Source organism: Pollicipes pollicipes, unplaced genomic scaffold (assembly GCF_011947565.3).
Source record: "Pollicipes pollicipes isolate AB1234 unplaced genomic scaffold, Ppol_2.1 Scaffold_2555;HRSCAF=2994_pilon_pilon_pilon, whole genome shotgun sequence".
NCBI lineage: Eukaryota > Metazoa > Arthropoda > Thecostraca > Pollicipedomorpha > Pollicipedidae > Pollicipes > Pollicipes pollicipes.
The window spans coordinates 18,445,163-18,459,962 of NW_023596136.1; the positions used below are offsets into that span (position 1 = coordinate 18,445,163).

Sequence of the window (14,800 nt, forward strand, 5' to 3'; positions counted from 1 at the left end):
TTCCAATATCAATGCACGCAGGGTTACCTTGGCACCTTTCATATTGTTTGCACTTATATGTGTTCCAAGTGTACACGCTTATGAATAAGTCCTTATGCCCACGATGACTGTATCCCTGATGAACAGAATTTATGTCCCACATTTGCGAGATGCCGGACATTACGGACGGCGGCATTTATCTCCTCTCTCGCTCAATTAGGGTCGAATAGACGTCACCTTTTTTACTACACCACGGTTAGCACAAAGTAGCCAGGGAGAGAGAAAGTTCGCCCAGCGTACCCAGTTCATAACCAGGGGTAAGGAGGAATGGAAGGCAGCCAACAATGCGCAAAGTAATGTATTGATGGCCCTTTTTATGCTAAAAATGCCGTTTCATTCGACCCACGCCCGGGTGGCCGGCTAAACACTTTTCGCTTGGGTGGAGGTCAATTTGACCCCCTTGAGATCTCAGCAACTAAGAGAGCTAAAAACACGAACGTTACGGTGTGTTAGCCAGTATGTTAACTCCCTTGTGTCAAAACTTGGGGTTATTCGATCATGACCTTCGGGTCAAATAAGGTCAAACAAGGTCGAACTCAAGATTGGTGTCCAATGCGCCCCCAGGACAAATATACCTGTTCTGAGCAAAGGGTCACTGCTGCTCATTCAAGGTCAGTGACTTTGTTTGATCTCTCGCAGGTCATAGTGACCAACTCATACAAGACTGTTTTGAATTTCGCATTTGAATAAACGTCAAAAATTACGCTAGGCAGTATGTTCCTAACGACAAAATGTCATTTTAGGTCAGGGACCTACCCTGGTCTTTAAGAAGCCCATGAAGATGTAAAATGCAGTCCCTGTTATCAATATATTCTAAATGAGTACCGGAAACGACCCCATTTACTGCTCTAGAGTAGTAAAACAGGTTGGTTTTTACCTTGGCCTGACTTCCACATCCGACCCTAGGTCAATGCAAGTTTTCATTCAATTGTTGTGCTGCTTAAGAAACTATGTTACAGCTGTATAGCTTCGTCTGACACCCTGTTGTTGCATCAGATTAAACGATTCTCTAGAAATGTCTTAGCTGAATCCATGACCTGACTTTGACCTGCCGTATGTCAGTGACCATGCATGGTACATCTAAATTTCTGATGCCACACAATCTGCTATTAAATTTTCTACAACTTTGCAAAATTTTACGCAGCTACTTTGCGTCCGCATTCTGGAAAACCTTGGGGGAGGGTCAAATCGACCACCTCCCTAACACGTGTTAGAGGCCAAACATTTCTAGACTCCTAGGATTCGGTTTTGTTTCAAAACGCAAAACGAACAGCTCGTGTATTCAGCTTTCGCATCTGTGTGCTACTCGCCGGGCGGCCATTACCGCCCAAACGCGACTGCGCCGGTGGCACGCGGGTTCGCAGAGGCCCGGGTGCATTTCCAGTTCTCGGCATCCATCCCGCCCACATGCGGTTTCGGGTCGTCTGTACTGAATCCGAGCCTCCCGTCGCTGCCGGCCGGCCGGCCAAGCATGGTGACGTCATCTCTTGGTGCGACGCGCACGCCAACTGGCGGCAAGTGCCGCAAACTCGGCATTGGTCGTCCTAAAGTGAATTGAATATATGCTACCCTTTACTCTGAGCGCCACCAGCTTTAAGTCTTCTTTATACATTTTTAGGCAGCTAAATTGACGTTACTTGCAGATCATGACACTGAAAAAGCTGGATAGCCTGGCTCTGGGGCATCGATGCAGGGGCGGTTCGTGGAACGATTCCGCCCGCGCATGGGCGGCTGGGCGGCCTCGGCGCAGTCGGTGGCACCGCTCCGTAGGGTGAGAACGCGCGAGACCGTCCTCCTGGCGCGACTGTGCGAGCAGCGCCCGCGAGAACCGTACCCCGCGACCTTGCGGCGCCTGGGCAAGAGCGGATAACTTCGGTTCTGCAGTTCAGGTACGGCAGACGGGTGGGTGCGGAAGCCACATCGTGGCACACCGTGGTGACGGAGAATGTGGGAGGGGCCCCAGTCTCTGGCAAAACTATTTCAGCAGGCCTGTGATGGGCGCGGTTAGGCGCATTAATGGCGGTGCACGGGACGGACCCTCCGCTATTGCGCCCTGATGCGCGCCCTGCCGTGCTCTGCGGCGTCCCCCCGGCCCAGCCCCAGACGCCATCCTGTGGGGCTTCGCTCACGTACGGGTCCTCGCAGCCGGTGCAGCAGGTGGCCGGGTGTACTTTGAGACGAAGCCCGTGCTTAGGTGTGGCTCTAGGTGGAGGTAGGTATTATCCCGGTGCACGGTGATAGTAAATGTCAATATTTGCAACCCGGCTCTCCCGAACGATAGATCAGATTGTTTCGCTTCCTGGCGTGTGGGGTATTCAGTGCATCATCGCGCCGGCTCTCATTGCATAATATTACATTGCAGTGACAGCAATGAAACACAGTGGACGTACGCATTCGGTGAAGTGCCTTCATTAGGGACATTGGTCTATTACAGCTTTGTGGGCGCCCAGCAGAAAAGTCCTAGACAGCTTGAAAAATGTTCTACATTGTTATTCCAGAATCGGGCAGAACTACGCCACCCAACACAGCGGGTGTCACTCAATGACCAAATGTATCAAATAGTACTTGTGTCACTCAATGACCAAATGTATCATATAGTGCTTGTGGAATTTCATGACGGGAATCCCTGAACGGTTACCCAGTACGTGCCACAAGCTTACATCTGCCTTCATTCGCCCGTCAACGATCAGCGCCTGCTGTGATACGGTAGCGCTTTCTCGCGGACATCTTTGCCCTACACAATTTGTGAGCGTTGTACATCATTGCAAGCCACATGCCTTCTCAGAACACGTAAACTGTCATTCACGCTAGTCTGTTTATTGAATGCACTGGGCGTTGTATGGTAAGGGATGCCTACCCTGATCAAAGCGGTCAACAATAATTATTACATGGGACGTACTGCCGCCCCGCGAAAGTTTGAGGGCCCTGTAACTTAAGCGTTCATTGTTCCCTTGTTGGCTTTCGAATGATCGAGGGTTTTCACATCTTGGATATTCCCAAGAGATCGCCTAAACCTGAATGCTAATCTGTTATGTCTGACTGAGGGATGCGTTCACACGGACCACGTTCATTACCCACATTTTGTGTTTAGATCCTGCTACTGCACGCTGCTCGTGATATGTTGTTCTTTTGAATAAAACATGATTATTCTTAACCATGCATACAAAACATGCGTGGAAATTTTTATTTGAAGTGATTGGGTATGTCCAGGTCAGGGGTCGTTTTTTGTGTTTAAACGTGTATTTATTTGTTGGCAAAACTCCCGACGCATTTGCTATTTTTCATTTGCTAGGTTTTCTTTTTACGTGATGCGTAATTTATATAATAGTTCCGCCGAGGCTTGGCTTAACACAGGCCCAATGGGGGGTACGTTTTTGACAGACACAATCCCTTCAACTTGACCGTGCCATAATGACCTGCTGCTGCCGCTGGCTGCCGAGAGTAGGCGAGCAAGCCACCGACTCCGGCGCCGACCTTGCGGAGCCGGTGATAGGCAACGCGGCCACGTGTGACCTCAAGCTCGTGCCGTGAGTCATGCCGGCTGTCTCTGGACGGGCTGAATCCCCGCCCCCGCCGCCGCGCACCGGGGCCGCGCCGCCCCCGCGCACTGGACCTGGCGCCCCCGCCGCCGGCCGGTGACCGCGTCAGAGGTGCCGACAGGCGCCCCCGGCCCGGCGGCGGTGCCTGCCGTCTGCAACGCGCGCGGGCGGGCGGCGGCGGCGCCAGCGGCTAGCGGCCGACGGCTGGCTGGACGGCGGACGCAGGCCAGCGGCCGACCGCTGGTCAGCTCTGTACGCAGCAAACGCATTCAATGGGCGGGTGCCGGAGGCACATGTCTCTCTTTTATCAATGTTGTATGCACGTTAGCGTGCAATAACTGTCAACAACTCCGAAATCGCAGTAGCCGCGCAAATAAAGTAGCTTAAAAACATGCACTGGTGTTACATGGCATGCAAGAAACTCCGTGCGCCTGCAACGCTCTCAAATGGTCTGAGCATCTTGAGTTGCTACCCCCCCCCCCCCCACACACACACACCATCGTAGAATTTTACATACACCCCCGTGTGAAAGCAACGGAGCGGGGCACACTCATTGCTGGCAGCTACCGGATTCCTGCCTCCGGAAGAATCGGCAGTGAGCCGATGGCAGTTAAAGATAAGGTTAACGGGTGACAGCGGATTGTCCTGGAGGCTCAGTTCGGCTGTTGTCACAGGACATTCACCTGATCAGGGACAAACCTTCCAACTGGAACAGAGTGCAGAGCACGTTTTTTACCATCTGGATGTCTGCCACCGGCGCTTCGTTGCTCAGGAAGATTTGTTAACCACGTATGTGAAGAGAAGAGCCTGTGTATAGGTAACTCTAGTAGCTTTCACTTTGCTCCCGATTTGGGAAGGCCACGCCGTGGATTTGATAAGTTTCCGTCGTACCTACCTCCTTATCATGCGTATCAAGTGCGCTGTCTAGCCGTCAACATTTCGGCGCATGATCAGATCTTCCCGCGAATGTAAGTTGAGGTGTTCTCCGTATAAGCTGCAAGCCTTGCTCTAGCGTGAACGAAGTCCAATGTCCCTCATCTGCCACGCCAGTCAGCTGGTAATCGCCAAGGCCATCCATGCCAGGGACCGCTCGTGCGTGTGATGGGCGGGCAGGATCGATGCCTCTCTCCCACGTCCAGCCACGCCGGGATTGGGATCTCGGGAGTCAGGTGGCGCCCCCAGGGGGCGGGGCAGACCCACGTGCTTCCCTGCTGAGCGACTGGCTTATCCGTTGTTTCACAACTCCTTCGGGCCACCCACGGGATGTCATGTGCATTCCGCCTAGTCTGAGTCCTGCCGCGGAGCCAAGACACGGTGTGATCCTGCCTTTGGTGACGTCAGTTTGATGAGCCCTCGACCTAGAGTCGCCCCTGGCTGTCAGTGCTGCTCTGGGTGGAGTCGGAACAGTCGGTCGCACAGTGGCGACGTGGTCTTCCTGCAGCGATTACTTGCCACAGTGGGTGAAGTCGAACGAGTCCATGTCGGGACCAGCGCTCGACCTGGACTCGGCCGTGAGCTCCGCGTGGCCACGTGGTCGCCCGTCCATCGCGGTCCCCACACTGAACTCCTCCCAGATATGGCTGCCCTCGGCGACCCTCTGTCCCTCCCCACCGCTGTGCCTGGACGCGCCCATGCGCGTCGCCCCCCTCGCCCGTCGACCTGCGGTCACGCCTATGGTATTCGTGCGCCGCTGGCGGCGGCGGGCGGCGGCGGACAGCGCCGTGCGAGGTGCCGCGGTGCGCCAGCTGGCCGCAGTGGCAGCTCGCGTGGGCGTGGCAGCGGGTGACGCTCCGTCCGTGCGTTACAGGAGTGCGGCAGACGGTGGACCGGCCGGCGGCGCCAGCACACGCCCACCATGTCGTTCCTGTTCGGAGGCGGGTGAGTGGAACTGGACGTGCCAGGGTAGTGTGGCGTGGGTCGATGCGTGATGACTCGGTGGCCGGCTCCCGACACGGGCAGCCGGCACGCGATATTGAGCTGGCTCCTGCGCGAGGTCTGTAGGTCACCCGCGCTGTAGTTCACCTCACTGTATGTAGTCTCACTGGAGGGAGCCCACGCTGTAGTTCGCCTCACTGTAACGTAGTCTCACTGGAGGGAGCCCCGCACTGTAGTTCGCCTGACTGTAACGTAGTCGCACCGGAGGGAGCCGCCGGAAAACATGCTTCCTAAATACTCTGATACCCATTGCAGAATGGGCTACCTACCCAGCATAGCTATATTCAAATTAATCAGGGATTTTGAACGTGCCTGTAGTCTCCTTAAGCGACCAGCGGCGTGTTTTCGTTTGGGGCACACCATCGTATATCCACCGCTCGACGTGCTGTAATCAGACGTCTGGGCGTGCCGCGTAATCCTCCGCTGCCAACCTGCTGCGCTGAGGCGAGGAAACACTGACGAGTTGAGGCTTTGTCACGCTTTTCCCGCCAGCCAAGGCCAGGGAGCTGGAGAGCGAAACGCATGCTAAGCTGACGTGTGAGTCAGAACAATGCACGGTATTGATGATGTTTTGTAACTTTCAACACCACATTTACGGTTTGCTTTAAAGTCAGGTGCGTGTTATGCCCGCTCCATACGTGCATGCAGAACTGGCGTAACTGCAGCGTGAAGTTGTCCATTCACTGGTGTTGACATGCTCATGTTCTAAACACGCGAGACAATTGTCGAATGCAAACACCCACACGGGGAGCTCGGTTTGTGTGTTGAAGGGCGATATGGAGCGCCGAGTATCACAGTACGCGGCTGACACACGCCGGAAGGCTTTCACTGCGGACAGCGGGCGATCAGCAGGTTGACTTGACGATCGATGGCGAACGCTGTCGGCTTGACGCTTGACGTCGGCACGTGTCGTGCAGCGGCGTTTCGCGGGTCGATGACAATCAGTGGGAAGTAGTGCCTGGGCGCGGGGCGGTGGGTCGATGTCGGTGTTTGTGCCGGGGGCCCGGTTGCAGCCTGTTTTGGGTCCGTCGGTGGGTCGGACCCGACCTCCATCCGACCTCGACTCAGCCTCGGGCCATATCGATCGGCGGCGGGCGGCGGCGGCGGCGCTCTTCCGCCCGCGGCCGACTCCGGCGGCGTCGGTCTTCGCTGTGCGCCGGCGGCCAGGCCCGTCCCAGCTCCCGCTGCTCTGGCCCGGGCCGGAGGCCAGTCCCAGCTCCCGCTGCTCTGGCCCGGGCCGGAGGCCCAGTCCCAGCTCCCGCTGCCCCGGCCCGGGCCGGAGGCCGCTCTCGGGCCGGAGGCCAGTCCCAGCTCCCGCTGCCCCCGGCCCGGGCCGGAGGCCGCTCGGGCCGGAGGCCAGTCCCAGCTCCCGCTGCTCCGGCCCAGGCCGGAGGCCGCTCGGGCCGGAGTGCAGTCCCAGCTCCCGCTGCTCTGGCGCCGGGCCGGAGGCCAGTCCCAGCTTCCCGCTGCTCTGGCCCGGTCCGAAGGCCAGTCCCAGCTCCCGCTGCCCCCGGCCCGGCCGGAGGCCAGTCCCAGCTCCCGCTTGCCCCGGCCCGGGCCGGAGACCAGTCCCAGCTCCCGCTTGCCCCCGGCCCGGCCGGGGGCCGCTCGGGCCGGAGGCCAGTCCCAGCTCCCGCTGCTCCGGCCCAGGCCGGAGGCCGCTCGGGCCGGAGGCCAGTCCCAGCTCCCGCTGCTCTGGCCCGGGCCGGAGGCCAGTCCCAGCTCCCGCTGCTCTGGCCCGGGCCGAAGGTCCAGTCCAGCTCCCGCTGGCCCCGGCCCGTGCCGGAGGCAGTCCCAGCTCTCGCTGCCGGCCCGGGCCGGAGACCAGTCCCATCTCCCGCTGCCCCGGCCCGGGCCGGATGGCGCGCTCGGGCCGGAGACCAGTCCCCCAGCTCCCGCTGCCCCGGCCCGGGCCGGAGGCCGCTCGTGCCGGAGGCCAGTCTCAGCTCCCGCTGCTTCCGGCGGCCAGACTCACGCCCCTGTTGTTATGGCACACGCGGCAGCAGCACAGCCCCGCGCGGCGGCCCAAGACGGAATACGTAAAAGATGGACTGTGTTTTTATGTTTGCGCGATGGACAAACATCGATGCGATTTCGTTTGGTGGTTTGGTCGACGCAGACACGCCCCAGATGCTCAACGTAAAGATAAGTCAGTCGTTGCGAAAGTCATTACCGTCGTCGGAGTTACTAAGGCAGTTAATATCGTCGCAGGTACGCAAACTTCCGGCGGTAGTCTAGAGACTGAGACCGCATGGTATAAGTCATAATTCAGTTCGGAGTATGTAACCTATTCTTCTAATGTGACGTTACGCTTGCTAGCTCAATTTTGCAAAGAGCCACTGCTAAGAAACCCACAGAGTTAACGCGCATCACTTACGTTCTTCTTCGCTGTGACTTATGTGGATGCGTAGCAGAGCTGTTAGGAATTCATGCTCTACATGATGAGATGGTGCAAACTTGACTACCTTTCGCATGTTTCTGCTGCTCTAAACCTGCATTACAATTCAACCTGTCAGCATGCCATGTAAATTACGTATTAGCAGGGGCTTTGTCCAGGCTCGTGAAGGAATCACTTTTCCTTCATCACCACAGGTCCATTAAATACATTCACATAAGTTGTATGATCACTGGGCACCACAGTGGTAGGTTATGGCACCTACCACTGATAGGCGCTACAACTTATCAGTCTTATTTTCATCTGCGAAAATCAGACTGATAGGTTATAGCACCTCAATCCGAGTCCCAATGTTGCCGCTTCGCAAACATTTGATCGACCGGACTACACTTGTGCCCGTTGGTACAGCTAATCGGCGGCTGTGTACTATGTCTCGAGCCAATCGTCAGCCTGTGTGCCCTGTCGGATAATGAGCGTCGTTACTACCGACACGCTGCCCACCTGTAGTAAGCGGTGCCGGCCGGCCGGCCCGGCCGCGTGTGCTCGTACTCGCCCGCCCACGCCCACGTGCTGACGCACCGGATCGCCGCGCGGGCCAGGCTGGTTCCGGGACTGGGCCGGGGGTGTGCCTGTCGCCCGCGAGCGAGCGGTGCGCGGCGCGGCGGTTACGTCACGCGCGGGGGCCGCCGCGCCGCGGCCGGCGGGCGGGGGGGGGGGGGGGAGGGCGCTTGGCGCTGGCGACGAGCGGCGCAGCGCCGCGCCGCCCACGACACGTGACCTTGGCCAGACCGTCACGCCTGAGGGCATTCCCAGCGACGGCGGCGCGGCCGACTTCTTCTGACAGGGGGCAGCGCGGCTTAGTTCGGTCGCATAGCAACACGCCAGATGCATGTATGCATGCTGGTGCAGCGCTGACCGGTGCCGGTAGTGATGGCACCGTGCCAGCACGATGGCCTTCATGCGTGGGCCACACTTTCGGGGAACACGTGCATCACCTATTCGTCATGGTTTGGCGGACTTGTTCAGGGCGGGGCCCTTCGTTTAAAGTATTCCGAAGTGAGGCCGAAGTGAGGCCCTCGCCACTCGTGAGCGCTTCAGTGCCAGCCAGCGGTTCAGTTCTGGGCTTTCAGTTCGGGGTGGGAGCCGTCGGACCGTTAGTGTTAAGTATTCACGAAGTGAAGTCTGCGTCATTGGTGAGCGGTTCAGTGGCTGTCAGGATAGTTAGTGCACCTAATAAATGTTTCGGAGTAACCTTCCAAACCATTCGGTGTGTGGTGCTGAAACTTGGCTGGCTGATTTGAGAATTCTGTGCACGTTAGAGCTCAGACTTCCACTGTGTTTAAGTGCACCGACATGTGGCTCATTTTCAAAAGTCTGCGCTGCCAAAATGCGGAGAATCGGCGCTTGAGACGCATTCTTGCACGAAATACACGCATAGTCTTGTTTAGAGGCTCGGATAGTTCGGTGGTTGTAAGCACGACCGTACGATGCCTTTCACTTTCACAGTAAGCTGCCTGTTCTTATCTTTAACGCAGCTGGCTGTTCCGAATGGATGGAAACGGCTGCTTCTTAATTCGGTGTCGGCATGTCAGCAGAGTTCTGCTCTCTGGAGGTGCGCAACCCTGCGGCCGTGCGCCCGGGTGTTTGGCTGGCTGGCGGGTTGGCGCGAACCGGAGCCAGACAGGTCACGGTCTTCGGGAGCAACTTTGTGCACGTAGATTGTGCAAAGCGCTGATTGTAACGCGCTAAAGCTCTGCAAGTTGTAGGTTATTAATTTCTGCGGGTTTAGTAAGATGCGAATTCCTTCAAACGAACGACGCGGCGACGCTCGAAGATTTAAGGGGATGGAGAGACGAGGTCGGGAATGTCGGAGCTCCCGAGAATGGGATAATACTGTCGTTCACATGCGACGTGCACCAGATCGCTCGTGGTGAGGCGGTCCATTAGGTCGCGTGCAATGAGCACAGGGCTGCTCTGGTAACAACCCCGTCAAACAGTGGCGGTTGGCTAGCCCAAGCCTGCATCTCGAAATATCTCGGCTTTCCTTGACGTTGACAGGGGCTGTGTGAATTGTTATACCAGTTGCGAATAATGGCGTTCAACAACGCGATCGGGAGCCGTCGACCTCTCCGAGGACAGCTGGCCGGAGCAGCACGGCCACTCCGAGGACAGCTGGCCGGAGCAGTTCGGCTGATTGTATTGATCTGACAGACCGCCCTGGGTTGTGTGCCTGGTTTGATCGTGCTAGGCAAGTTCATCGACTGATCGTGCGGATGGACCGGCGTCCAAAGAGACATGTGAGATAAGGTACGAATATGTTAATTGTTAAGTTGTTGGCGGAGACCTCTCAGACGCTGCCATGACGTGCGCGAGGCGAATAAGGCTCTGCTAGCCGCGAAAGGGACCATTGTGCGACCACCCAGCCGGAGGACCGAGGCGCCCAAGCACCGCAGTCTGGCTGCTTACATGGGGGCGCGTCGTGCGGCGTCTTATTTACTGAAGTCCTTTCGTCTGGCAACGCCCAGCAGGTTTCAAGAGGGGAGGGAGGAAGGGAGGTCGCGGTCCGCGGGATCCTGTATCATCTGTGAGGTCGCGTGGCCGAGAAGTCTGATCGTGGTGCTGCCCAACCGAAGCGAGCTCGTGTAGGGCGGTGGCGAACCACCGATCAGTTGAGAACCAACATGGAATGAGGGTGTTTGTGAGGGTGAGGGACTATTGTTAATTACACGTTTCGAATTCGAGATATGCAGGGTGGCAGGTCGATTAGTGACCTGACACAGCGTTTGACGCTAGTTTGGCTCGACCCCATGCTTTCCACGTCAGACAGGGCTCTGTTCTCGAAACTGAAGCTAGGAAGCGGTCAATACCAGGTCTGCATTGCAGTGGCGACGGAGACAGTTCAGCCGTATCGATTTGGGACCTTTTTTAACTTGACGTCGTCAGCGGTTGGTAATGCCGATGCGTGAATGCGGTTGCATCACTCCGTTGTTTATTCATGCCCAGTTACCTGTCGGTTGCGTTGAGATACACTATTTAAATCATCTGACATGCGCATAGGTACATCAGTGTTATCTGTCACGAAGACAGGGTCGTGCGCCTTGTCCGTCCGCTGCTCGAAGCCCCGTCAGAGCGGTCTGGCACAAGTACACACCGATTGGAGGACTCTTGGTCTCATGAAAACGCATGCTTGCCTATGATGGGCAGGGCATTTTTGCCAAGATTGGAATGGAAACGACACCTTCAGAATGTCGAGACGGAAAACATCCATGACGATACGGTGATTAGGAACTGTCTCTCCTTTCACAAAGGGCTATTGTAGCCCAAATATTTGTTCTGGTGACAGCGCGTCCTATACAAATAGAGCCATGGTGAAGTGTCATTGGCAGTCATATTCGTTGTCAAATGGAGTCTTCTGCTATGTATTGCTGGCACCTGAGCTGTACATTAGTTGGGAGTTATACTTACATCTATTACCTATGTACCTGGGGCTGTACATCTGTATACCGGTGACCATCACCTGCGTGAAGCTGTGCAGTAGTTGGGGGTTATACTTACATCTATTACCTATGCACCTGGGGCTGTACATCTGTATACTGCAGGGTATCACCTGCGTGAAGCTGTGCAGTAGTTAGGAGTTATACTTACATCTATTACCTGTGCACCTGGGGCTGTACATCTGTATACCGCCGGGCATCACCTGCGTGAAGCTGTGCAGTAGTTGGGAGTTATGCTTACATCTATTACCTGTGTACCTGGGGCTGTACACCTGTATACGGGTGACCATCACCTGCGTGAAGCTGTGCAGTAGTTGGGAGTTATGCTTACATCTATTACCTGTGTACCTGGGGCTGTACATCTGTATACGGGTGACCATCACCTGCGTGAAGCTGTGCAGTAGTTAGGAGTTATACTTACATCTATTACCTATGTACCGGGGGCTGTACATCGGTATACCGCTGGCCATCACCTGCGTGAAGCTGTGCAGTAGTTAGGAGTTATACTTCATCTATTACCTGTGTACCTGGGGCTGTACATCTGTATACCGCCGGGCATCACCTGCGTGAAGCTGTGCAGTAGTTAGGAGTTTATACTACATCTATTTACCTGTGTACCTGGGGCTGTACATCTGTAATACGGGTGACCATCACCTGCGTGAAGCTGTGCAGTAGTTGGTAGTTATGCTTACATCTATTACCTGTGTACCTGGGGCTGTACATCTGTATACGGGTGACCATCACCTGCGTGAAGCTGTGCAGTAGTTAGGGAGGTTATACTTACATCCATTACCTATGTACCAATGGGGCTGTACACCTTTATACGGGTGACCATCACCTGCGTGAAGCTGTACATTAGTTGGGAGTTATACTTACATCTATTACCTATGTACCAGGGGGGCTGTACATCGGTATAAACCGCTGGCCATCACCTGCGTGAAGCGGTGCAGTAAGTTAGGAGTTTATACTTACATCTATTACCTGTGTACCTGGGGCTGTACAGTCGGTAAAGTTACCGCCGGCATCACCTGCGTGAAGCTGTGCAGTAGTTAGGAGTTATACTTACATCTATTACCTGTGTACCTGGGGCTGTACATCTGTATACGGGTGACCATCACCTGTGTGAAGCTGTGCAGTAGTTAGGAGTTATACTTACATCTATTACCTATGTACCGGGGGCTGTACATCGGTATACCGCTGGCCATCACCTGCGTGAAGCTGTGCAGTAGTTAGGAGTTATACTTACATCTATTACCTGTGTACCTGGGGCTGTACATCTGTATACCGCCGGGCATCACCTGCGTGAAGCTGTGCAGTAGTTAGGAGTTATACTTACATCTATTACCTGTGTACCTGGGGCTGTACATCTGTATACGGGTGACCATCACCTGCGTGAAGCTGTGCAGTAGTTGGGAGTTATGCTTACATCTATTACCTGTGTACCTGGGGCTGTACATCTGTATACGGGTGACCATCACCTGCGTGAAGCTGTGCAGTAGTTAGGAGTTATACTTACATCTATTACCTATGTACCTGGGGCTGTACACCTTTATACGGGTGACCATCACCTGCGTGAAGCTGTACATTAGTTGGGAGTTATACTTACATCTATTACCTATGTACCGGGGGCTGTACATCGGTATACCGCTGGCCATCACCTGCGTGAAGCTGTGCAGTAGTTAGGAGTTATACTTACATCTATTACCTGTGTACCTGGGGCTGTACATCTGTATACCGCCGGGCATCACCTGCGTGAAGCTGTGCAGTAGTTGGGAGTTATGCTTACATCTATTACCTGTGTACCTGGGGCTGTACATCTGTATACCGCCGGGCATCACCTGCGTGAAGCTGTGCAGTAGTTAGGAGTTATGCTTACATCTATTACCTGTGTACCTGGGGCTGTACACCTGTATACCGGTGACCATCACCTGCGTGAAGCTGTGCAGTAGTTAGGAGTTATGCTTACATCTATTACCTGTGTACCTGGGGCTGTACACCTGTATACGGGTGACCATCACCTGCGTGAAGCTGTGCATAGTTGGGAGTTATACTTACATCTATTACCTATGTACCTGGGGCTGTACACGTATACGCTGACCATCACCTGCGTGAAGCTGTGCATAGTTAGGAGTTATACTTACATCTATTACCTGTGTACCTGGGGCTGTACATCTGTATACCGCCGGGCATCACCTGCGTGAAGCTGTGCAGTAGTTAGGAGTTATACTTACATCTATTACCTGTGTACCTGGGGCTGTACATCTGTATACCGCGGGCCATCACCTGCGTGAAGCTGTGCAGTAGTTGGGAGTTATGCTTACATCTATTACCTGTGTACCTGGGGCTGTACATCTGTATACCGCCGGGCATCACCTGCGTGAAGCTGTGCAGTAGTTAGGAGTTATGCTTACATCTATTACCTGTGTACCTGGGGCTGTACACCTGTATACCGGTGACCATCCCTGCGTGTCACTCGGGAGTCCCGCTCCAAGAGAACCGGAGCGTTATGCAGGTGCCGCCTGACCTGTCTGTTGGACCGTCGCTAACCCTGCTGTCAATCTTACGTTACAGAGATGACCGTCGTGGCGGAGGAGGCGGAGGGTTTTTCGGTGACCTCGTGGGAGCCGTGGCTAACGAAGTCATCGATAACATCCAGGACGACGGTCAGGATGGACGTGAGCGACGCACGAGGAGTAACCATGTACACAGAGACGCGGCTGGACCGACGGCGACAGTGTTTGTGGTCCGATGACGGTACTGCTCCTAATTAGCTGGGGAGGGTCGTATTCGTTTGGTTCTAACCACCGATCTCCTCTCACCATGGATAGATAAAAGTGACTGAACGTAGCCTTACGGTTATGGAAGATGACAGGATAAGGCAGGGTCATCGTTGTCCCCAAGGCCTCACTCACTCCTGTAAGGACGGTTTGGCGCCCGGGGCGTGGCGATGTGTAGTGAAGATCGACCCGACCGCCCTTCCTGCCAGGATGAGAGCGAGGCGACGCCATATGGCCTCAGCAGCTGAGTGAGTCGTTGAGCCCCAACAACGCCGACTGCGCTCGACCTATGCGGTTGCGTAAATGTCAGTCTCCGGGGCATCACATTACCTACACATTAACACCAACTCCCTCAATAGGAGCGTGAGGGTCCCGTTGCCAGGTCCCCATATGGCGGCCAGTAGCACCTGTTGTCTCTGTTCCAGCTTCGGACCTGTGGGTGATCGTTGTGACCAGTCCCGTTGTGACCAATCCCGTTGTGATCAGTCCCTTGTTCCCAGGTGGCAGCCTGTGCCACTCTGAATCCACCCTGTTACCTCGTCCGCAGGTGGAGGCTGGTGCACCCTGGTCTGGCGACATCATTGGAGCCGGCGTGAAAGCACTTCGGCGGCGGCGGCGGCG

General features: G+C 55.5%; 1 long non-coding RNA gene across 1 annotated transcript; it reads left to right on the forward strand.

The window, feature by feature from the left end:
• Positions 1-5,315: 5,315 nt before the first annotated feature.
• On the forward strand, positions 5,316-14,739 carry LOC119111183 (uncharacterized). The gene is made up of 3 exons (XR_005095582.1): positions 5,316-5,456; positions 13,974-14,103; positions 14,727-14,739. It is a non-coding gene; the product is annotated as an uncharacterized LOC119111183 (long non-coding RNA).
• Positions 14,740-14,800: the final 61 nt, after the last annotated feature.